Here is an 11,049-nt window from a genome sequence, read left to right as displayed (position 1 = left end):
ATTAAAGACTTGTGCCACAATACCTAGTACACAGAATATTTATTTTAAAAAATTAGATGTTACTAGTTTTTATAATTATTTCTTTATTATAAAGTTCTAAAATAAAAATTGTATTTCAAACATACTTCCTTGGTTTAAAGTATATTTTATTAGTAATGTTTAGTTTTTTTCCCAAGTGTTTTGACACTATTTTTGTTAAATCAGTATGGTACGACTTTAATCTTAACTGAGATCAATTTTATTAAATTTTATTAATTAAATTTTCACATTTTTTTTTGCAGATTTATAATTTGGTAATATAAAACACTTATGTCTGAGATTTATTATATAATATATGAGTTAAATAATATTAGTAATATTATTATCCATGAAATTACTACATAAAACCTAAAGCTTAATTTTTATGTGGCGCTCAGAGTGAAACTCCAGCCTTCCACTTTTATTATTATAAAATTTAATAATTTTAAATAATTAAATTTAAAATTATTAAATTTTAAATATTTCTAATTTTAAAATTTAAATTCAAATTTTTAAATTTAAAATTAAATTTAAATTTTTAAATTTAAAATTCAATTTAAATTTTAAAATGTTCAGCTTTTTTTGAACTGAACTGTTCAGCTTCAATTTGAAGTTATTTTTTTTTTCCCTTGCCCTCAATTGTGTCTAAACCTGTTAGGTATAAACAAAATATTGTACTCAGAAGTAGTTTGATAAGAAAATTTAATCATCTTGTTTCCTACTCTCTGTAATTGCTTTTTATTCTTTTAATCAAGATATTTGTTTTAATCATGTGAAGTTTTACATAATTTCAAAGTCAAAACTACTTAACCTATTTTATCATCTACGAAAACCTTTGTTCCTAACCACATTCTGTTCTTTCCCACTATAGGAAACTTTACATTTTGTGTCTAGTTTGCAAATATAAAGGTGTATGGGGGGGTGAGGGGTGCGTGTATGGGTGGATGGATGGATGTGTGTGCGTGTGCACATGCATGTTCAGATCTATTCCATTACTCATAGAATGCTATTAGGCACCTTGCTTTCATCAGTTAGTAAATTTCTGGACATAAATCTCTTATCACTGGGCAAGGATATTTCTTGTTTTAAACATGTGGAGTATACTATTCCATTTTGTGAATGTACCCTAGTTTATTCAACCCATTATATATGTAAGGAGAAGCACATATAAATATGATAATTGCATAATTTTTTATGTTATTACTGAGTAATTTGGGGATAAATATCTAGTCATGCTGAATCAAAGAGTCAATGTATCTGCAGCTTTAATAATATGTCTAATATTGTAGTATACACGTAATTCATTTTGCACTCCAATGAACAACCTATGTGAATGTCCTTTTTCCCGAAACTTGTCCAAAGAATACATTTCAAAAGCATATGAATTTTTCTTTAGTGTAGGAGATTAAAAATGGCATGTAAGCATAATCCCCAATCTTTCAGTGTATTTTTTTCTGAGGGAAACCAGTCCTAGTGGTTCTATACCACAGAAGTTTATTAAAACATTTTGAGACAGAGTCTCACTAACTTGCCCAGAGTGACTCCATGCTTGTGACCCTCCTGTCTCAGACTCCTAAGTCATCAAACCATTTATTTTATTAGTAATAAAAAACAGTGGGTATTTTTTCAAATGTTGTAGAGATGTTTTCTTTTTTTAATTTTTCAGCTATCCATTTCTATGAAACAAATTACTCTGACAGTGATTTAAAGCAGGGCACACATTTATTATTCAGAGCTTCTATGGATCAGGTGTCTGGACACAGGTTTATTAGGTCTTCTGCTTCAGGATTGCACAAAGGTGCAGTCGTACTGGCAACCTGAACTGTCATCATCTGAGAGCTCACTATAATAGATATTTCAAGTATAATAGTGAAAGGGATGGCTTTCACTCTTGTTGGCAGTCTTCAGTTGGTTTTCTTATGGGTAACTCCATAGATCTTCTCACAACTCACCAGTACACTTTGCCGGGGCAAATGACATTACAGAACACTAGTGAATGGGAGATGCCAACAAAAAGGAAGTCACTGTCTTTTTACTGTCTACCCACAGAAGGCACATCCCATCAGTTATACATGGTCAGTTTGTTACAAGCTAGTCACTGGGCCCATCACATAACTCACTTGATTAATTTTGCACATGAGTATAAGGAAACTTCACATATCTGTGTATGAAGTCCAAATAGTGACTATATTTGGTTGATGGACAGGAGGTGGTGGCTCATGACTGGCAAGAGGTCATAAAGGAACTGTTTGGCAGAGGGAAAAATTCTTGAACAAGTGAGGTTACAGGATATAGAACAATGGGAAAATGTATTGATTTGCACATTAGTCCTTCTCTTTTCTATCATGTTCATCTATTGAAGGGTTGGTATTCTTGATTTTGATGAACTTTTAATAAATTATGCTCTTTGTGCTCTCAATTAACAGATGCCTTTGTTAAATTGGCAAATGTTTTTAGTGTATACTTTTTTATTCAATATCTTAGGACATTGCGCATTTCAATTTTTTTATTTTCTGCAATTATTCTTGTGTTGTTGGTGGAGTATATATTTACATAAACAAGCTTAAAGGTAATTTTTTTTACTAATACAGGATATCCTCTGTATTCATCTTAGAAATCTGTACCTCATCAGATTTCCATAAAATCTGCATGTGTACCAAACAAGTACAGATTTTTCCTCTTTATTATTTTTTAATAATAAAGATTAATATATATAGTGTTTGTATTGTACTAGATTTTACTAACAATATACACATAATTTAAAATACACAAAAAGGTATTCACAAGTTCAATTTATTGTGCCCACTTTTTAGTGAACTAGGTGACTAAGTAAAGATGAAAAACACAAAATATTAAAATACATCAGTAAAAGCAAATGGTATAATGGACACTTCTGAAATATGAAAATTTTTTGAACTCTTATACTCCAATATGTAGCATATCTTGAAGACATCAAAAATTCCTAGAAATATATGACCTACCCAAATTGTGTCAAGATACACAATTTAAACAGATGAATTTCAAACAATGAAATAGAAGATTCCATCAAAACCTACCAATCAAGAAAATCCCAGAAACAGATGAATTTCAGCTGAGTTCACTAGACCTTTAAGAAAGAATTAACAATAATATTGCTCAAAGAATTCCATAAAATAGAAAAGATGGAAACCCTCCCAAACTTATTCTATGTGGCTACCATCACCCTGATACCAAAACTTACATAAAAGAAAAAATAACTTGAGATCAGTATTCATGATGAACATTGATGAAAAATTCTCAGTAAAATTCTGGCAAAAATCATACAAAAATATTGCAGAGATAAAATATTACTGTCCATGGCTGTGAAACAATAAGTTTCAAGCAAGTTTCATTCAGTGATGCAAGGTTGGTTTAACATATGGAAATCAATAAACATAATTTATCACATCAACTGACTTAAAAACAAGAATCATATGATCATCTTAATAGATGCAGAAAAATATGTGACATAATTTAGCAATCCTGTTCAAAGCAGTAGAAAAACTAGGGGTATTGGGGTACATACTTCCACATTATAAAAATACATATATGCATGGGCTGTCTCTCATACAGTGAGGAAGTCCAAGGAACAAAGTAGAAGTGAATGTGGCTGCAGAGTCACTAATCAAGAAGGAAGCAGGTCTGGTTTTATTTTTATTTATTTATTTGTTTATTCATTTATTGAGCTTCTAATTTTTTAAATTGATTTTATTATTATTTTTAAATACATGACAACTGGGGAATGCATTACAATTCTTATTATACATATAGAGCACAATTTTTCATATCTCTCTCTGTATATAGTACGTTCATACCAATTAATTCCATTATACATGTACTTCTTTGCATTATAATTCTTAATACACATATATTCCACAATTTTTCATATATCTCTTTGTATATAAGGTAAGTTGACACCCAATTCAAGTATTCACACATGTACTTTGTATAATGATGATCATCACATTCCATCATCCTTGCTAATCCCCTTCCCCCTACCTTTCCCTTCCTACTCCTCTTCTATCTAGAATTAATTTAATCCTCCCATATTCTCCTTCCCTACTCCACTATGATTCACCCCCTTATATCAGAGAAAACATTTGGCATTTGTTATTTTGGGATTGGTTGAGTTTACTTTGCATTATCTTCTTCAACACCATTCATTTACCTGAAAATATCATGATTTTTTTAAATACTGAGTAAAATTTAATATTTTTATTTTCACATTTTTTTAATTCATTCATCCACTAAAGTACATCCTTGTTGGCTCCACAGTCTAGTTATTGTGAATTGTGCTGCTATAAACATTGATGTGGTGGTGTCCCTGTAGTATGCTGTTTTTAAGTCCTTTGGGTATAGACCAAGGAGAGGGATAGCTGGGTCAAATGGTGGTTACATTCCCAGATTTTCTAGAAATCTCCATATTGCTTTCCAAATTGGCTTCAGCAATTTGCAATCTCACCAGCAATATATGAGTGTACCTTTTCTCCCACATCCTCGCCAAACTTGGTGTTTGTCTTCAAAATGACTGCCATTCTGACTGGAGTGAGATGATAGAATAGTTTTGATTTGAATTTCTCTGATTGCTAGGGATGATGAGCATTTTTTCATATATTTGTTGATTGATTGTATGTCCTCTTCTGAGAAGTGTCTGTTCAGGTCCTTGGCCCATTTGTTGATTGGGTTATTATTATTTGTGTGTGTGTGTGTGTGTGTGTGTGTGTGTGTGTGTGTTGTGCTTAGCTTTTTGAGTTTTTTATATATCCTAGAGATTAGTGCTCTATCTGATGTGTGAGGGGATAAAAATTTGCTCCCAGGATGTAGGCTCCCTGTTCCCTTCACAGATTATTTCATTTTCCGAGTAAAACATTTTAGTTTGAATCCATCCCAGTTGTTGATTCTTGGTTTTAATTCTTATTAAGGAAGTTGGGGCCTAGCCCCACATGATGAAGATTAGGGCCTACTTTTTCTTCTATTATATGCAGAGTCTCTAGTTTAATTCCTAGATCCTTGATCCATTTTGAGTAAAGTTTTGTGTATGGTGAGAGATAGGAATTCAATTTCATTTTGTTGCATATGGATTCCCAGTTTTCCCGGCATCATTTATTGAAGATACTGTCTTTTCTCCAATGCATGTTTTTGGCACCTTTGTCTAATATAAGATAATTATAATTTGGGGGGTTAGTCTCTGTGTCCTCTATTCTGTACCATTCTGAACCAGCCTGTTTTGTTGCCAGTACCATGCTGTTTCTGTTACTATTTCTCTGTAATATAGTTTAAGGTCTAGTATAGTGATACCACCTGCTTCACTCTTCCTGCTTAGAATTGCTTTAGCTATTTATCTTGAAAAATAAGAGTATTTTTCAAGATTGATTTCATGATTGCTTTTTCTATTTTTATGAGGAATGCCATTGGGACTTTGATCAGAATTGAATTAAACCTGGATAGTGCTTTTGGTAGTATGGTCATTTTGATAATATTAATTCTGCCTATATAAGAGCAAGGTATATCTTTACCTCTTCTAAGGTTTTCTTTTATTTCTCTTTTTTAGGGTACTGAAGTTTTCTTTGTATAGATCTTTGACCTCTTTTGTTGATTCCAAAGTAAACTTATTTTTTTGAGGATATTGTGAATGGGATAGTTTTTTTCTCATTTTCTTCGCAGAGGATTTTCACTGATATACAAAAATGCCTTTTATTTATGGTGTTGATTTTATATCCCGTTATTTTTCTGAATTCATTTACTAGTTCTAGAAGTTTTCAGGTGGGGATTTTTGATCTTCTGTATTTCTGTAGTGTCTGTTGTGATATTGCCTTTTTTATCATGTATGCTGGTGATTTGAGTTCTCTTTCTCCTTCTTAGCATGGCTAAGTGTCTGTCAATTATATTTTTTTCAAAAAACCAACTTTAAGTTCTGTCAATTTTTTGAGTTTATTCTTTAATTTTGATTTCATAGATTTCAGTGCTGATTTCAATTATGTCTTTCTTTCTATTGCTTTTACTGCTGATTTTTTCTTTTTCTAGGACTTTGAGATGTAAAGTGTCATTTATTTGTTGACATTTTCTTCTTTTAAGGAATGAACTCCATTTGTAATGAATTTTCCTCTTAGTTCTGCTTTCATAGTGTCCCAGAGATTCTGATATATTTTGTCTGTTTTTTCATTTACCTCTATGAATTTTTAAATCTCCTCCTTGATATCTACTATAACACATTATTCATTCAGTAGCATATTTTTCAGTCTCTATTTGAAGCAGGAATTGATTTCCAATTTCATTCCATTATGATCTGATAAAATGCATACTACTATCTCTACATTTTTGTATTAGCTAAGAGCCTTAGTGATTTAGTAAGACCATCTCAAAATAAACAAATGAAGAGGGCTAGGAATGTAGCTCAATGCTAAAGCATCCTAGGTTCAATCCCTAATGCCAAAAATATTTTTTTAAGCAACAGAACCACTGCAGTCTTGTGTCAAGTGTTCCAAAGCAATCAAAAGTGACATTTTTAGTTTTAGCAGTTTTCCCACTGATCAGCTTATGGTCTTGCAAAAAAAAAAAAGTCTTTGACAGTTGTCTCTTCCAAGTTTCAGTTTCTCCTTGGCTCTGTGGCCTTTTCTCCACCTATTCACATGTCCTTGACCACTCTAAGCTTTTCTTTGTGTCCAGTTGCATTCTTGGTTTCTTCTGACTCCAGCTCCTTTTTTTCTTTTTCACTGCTATTACTGACAAGGGTGACCTACTTTGATTTGTAGGTGTCCTGTCTCTCCCATTTCAAAGACCTCTACAGTACCTTGCAACACAGACAATCCTTCCCCCCTCACTTATTTTGGGAATCTGCTTCCCTAATATCAGATATATTACTAAACCTGCAGTCTCCAAAATTCTCAATTTTTCCAAGATTCCAAAGACTTTCACTTAGCTTTTCAAGTTAAAGTCTAATAAAGCAGCTTGCTCCCTCCTATGAACCTTCTGGCCACTAAATGATGACATCCCATTAAAGTCAACATAGAAATGAATCAGATGCTTAATTTTTCATGTCTTAAATTATGGACAACAGGTGTCAGGGAGGTGATTATTATAAGCATCTATCTGATAACACCAGAAGGCTCTTGAACATGCTAAAAATTCTCAGACAGTAATATAGGCTGACATGTCAACTGTTCCGTGGTATAGAAATTCTTCCCTACCCTGGGATGAGAGGTGGGAGGGAAAGGGAGTGAAAAGGGAAATCACATGGAAATGGAAGGTGATCCTCAGGGTTATACATAATTACATATAAGAGGAAAGGAGGGGTAAGACAAGATTATACAAGTGGAAGAAATGATTTACAGTAGAGGGGGTAGAGAGAGAAAAGGAGAGGGGAGGGGAGGGGAGGGGAGGAGAGGGGAGGGGGATAGTAGAGAATAGGACTGACAGCAGAATACATCAGTCACTAGAATGGCAATATGTAAATCAATGGAAGGGTAACTGATGTGATACAGCAATCTGTATACGGGGTAAAATTGGGAGTTCATAACCCACTTGAATCAAACTGTGAAATATGATATATTAAGAACTATGTAATGTCTTGAACAACCAATAAAAAAAAAGAAATTCTTATCAAATGAAATGCACTGCCTACTATTAGACTTAGACATCAGAATTTTAGAATTCCCCAAGCCATTCCAAGGTACATATAAGTTAGGAAACCAGGGCATTTATTTTTTAACCTCACATGTATGAATTTCTTTTTTTAAATTTTATTTTCAATTTGTTCTAATTAGTTATATGTTGTAGTAGAATGCATTTTGTCACATTGCACACAAATGGAGCACAACTTCTTCCTCTTTTGGCTGAACATGGTGCAGAGTCATACTGGTAGTGTAATCATAGGTGTGTGAATTTCAATTCATGTGGAATTCATGTAAATTGTTTAGCTTCTTTTCACATACTTAGCCATTCAGATTTTATCTCTGCTCACATATTCTGAATATTTTTTCAATTGAGATTTGTTTTCTTTTTATTGATTTGTAAAATGTCTTAATATTCTGGGTACTAGTCTGGATACTACCCATATAAACAGTCTCTCTCTCTCTCTCTCTCTCTCTCTTTCTCTGAGAGAGAGAGAGAGAGAGAGAGTGTGTTATTTAAGAAAATCTCCTTTGCATAGATATTGTAGAGGTAAGTGCATGTATTTCATTTTAAAATTATTATAAGGGAGGCATTTTAATTTTTCTGTATAGCTTAAGGTATAGATCTGATTTTATCTCTTCCTTATGGATAACTAACTGTTCTCACTTTTCTACAGTCCTATTTTTCTCCATGTTTCAGTGCCACAAGGCTCATATGCCAAGCTGTTATACATAGATTGCTCTATTTCTAGCCTCCTCAGTGTATTGACCTCTTTGTATATTCTTAAGATAATGCCAACTATTTGAATAATGATAGTTTCATAGAAAATATAATATGATCGTTAAAATCCTCTCATTATATTTATATCTCATTATTTCTAATTGGCTTACCCACAAGACTTTCTGCAGGTCTGCAAGTGAGTTAAGATTAGCTCATCAAGCTTTATGAAAATGGCACTGGACACCATTGTGTGTTACCTATTATCCTACTTCCTTTCTTCCTGGACAGAGTTTAACTAAATTTCCAGTCATATGGCCAGCATCAGTCATTGTTTTGTGAGCAGGAATACTGCACCCACTTCCAGGCCAGCTGTAAAATCCTCCATTAATGGCATTCCAAACCCCTTTTACTTCCAGACAATTGCAGATAACTGCAGAGACCCTACTATCCTCCTATTTGTGCCTGAAAGATGAAAGACTTTTAACAGGAAGCATCCTCCTTCTGAACATAAGTAAAAAGCAGACCTATATTGTGTCTGTTTTTTTTCCCTAATTGTCATGGTAACTAATAATTCCTAGGTTACCACAGAGTTCTTATGAGGGTCTAGTTGAAAATGAAATGGATGGAAGTGGGTGGACATCTCATCGTTGCACAGAGTCTTCATTTCTATTAATTCTTTTGTGACTTTAAATAAGATTCCATTTTTTTCTATTATTTTTTTGCATATCATTTAAAAATATAGTCTCTGGATTATCATAGTTCTTCTTACCATGGAAAATGCATTTTTTTAAAGTCTTATATTTTTAGAAGTTTTCAGGAGCTGGGAATGCAGTTTTTCCTAAAGCACTTGCCTAACATATGTGACATCCTGAGTTCAACCCCTAGCATTGGAAAAAAATTACACACACACACACACACACACACACACACACACACAAACATAATGGTGATGTATAGGGGGTTGTATTTTATATAATATAATATATATATATAATTTTATTTATTGTTATAAAATTTAACACACATAGGCATATATTTTGAAGAGTTTTAATAAATTATATAATTGTGGAGTATGACTAGGCCCCAGCAACAGAACATGTTCATCTCTCTAAAATACTCCCCAGCAGCCCTACATAGTCACTTCCTGTTTTCACTACTACCACTAGTCAGTCACTAGGCTGTTTGGTGTCTGTAGCTTTGCCTTTTCTAGAAAATGCCTACAAATGAAAATATGACTATGTCATCCTCTCTTAGCTATTCTATGTATTAAATTTGAAAATTGGTTTTATGGTGTCTGTGGCTATGCCTTTTCTAGAAAATGCCTACAAATGAAAGTATGACTATCTCATCCTCTCTTAGATATTCTATGTATTAAATTTGAAAATTGGTTTTATGTCATCCTTTTGATTGTTCCACCTTTAATTTCTTTTCATTCTCTTTGTTTAGTGGTTACCTCTCCACACTTGAGATACTGGTGATGGAACCCAGGGCCTCACAACATGCTAAGCAAGTGTTCTTCCACTGAGTAACACCTGCATCTTCCCCTCTTCTTAAATTTTGAGACTTTGTCTCACTGAATTGCTCAGGTTGGCCTCAAATTTGTGCTCTTCCTGCCTTAGCCTCCAAAGTCACTAGGAATACAGGCAGGTACCTCTGGGCCCAGCTCAAGATTATCCTTTGTTAACATAATTCTCACTTAAAAATCTGAAGTTAACAAATTTCTCAGAGAAAGCAAGGAATTAAAAAGCTTTAACCCTTCTTAGTCCTTTCCTACATAACTGTCATGCAAATCCATGATACAGGCATTAAAAAAATTATAAGTACATTGTATTTACCCACCGACTTACCAATTTCTTTGTTCATTATTGCTTCTGGATACAACTGCATCCTGGGCCCAGTTGGTTTTTTCAAATCCCTATTTTGTTAAATTATTTATCTGAAAAAGTGTCTACATTTTGTCCTCCCATTTTTCATTTTTTTATTTTATTCTTTATTTATTTTATGGTGCTGAATATCAACTCAGGACCTTCTGCATGTTAGGCATATGCTGTACCACTGAGCTACACCTGCAATTATTTATTCTCATCCTTTAATAATCAGTTTGTAAATGTAGAATTATTGGCTCATCAGTAATTTCTTTCAAGATATTGGGATATTACTTTGCTATTTTTTGCTTTTGTTGGGAAGTCATAGGTCTATCATCTAATTTTATATCTTGTGACTTTTTTCTCTCTGTTTTCCTCAAAGAAGTTTTATTTTCATGTTATTTTTTAATGATAGCTTTATTGGTTTTTTTATTTTTAAAGAGAGAGAGAGAGAGAGGGAGAGAGAGAGAGAGAGAGAGAGAGAGAGAGAGAGAGAGAGAGAGAGAGAGAGAGATGGGAGAGAAAGAATTTTAATATTTATTTTTTAGTTTTCGGTGGACACAACATCTTTGTTTGTATGTGGTGCTGAGGATTGAACCCGGGCCGCACGCATGCCAGGCAAGCACACTACCACTTGAGCCACATCCCCAGCCCTTATTTTCATGTTATATGTTTAGGTGTAAATCTATTTTGATGTAGCATACTGAAGTTTTACTGTATTTTCTGTCTGAGGATGCATGTCGTTCATCAATTCTGCTAGAATTTCATCCTCACCTTATTCCCTTTCCACAATCTTTTTGTATTGCACCAAAATGTG

Source organism: Ictidomys tridecemlineatus, chromosome Y (assembly GCF_052094955.1).
Source record: "Ictidomys tridecemlineatus isolate mIctTri1 chromosome Y, mIctTri1.hap1, whole genome shotgun sequence".
Taxonomy (NCBI): Eukaryota; Metazoa; Chordata; class Mammalia; order Rodentia; family Sciuridae; genus Ictidomys; species Ictidomys tridecemlineatus.
The sequence above is the reverse complement of the archived record's forward strand: the minus strand, read 5'-3'. Positions refer to the sequence as shown.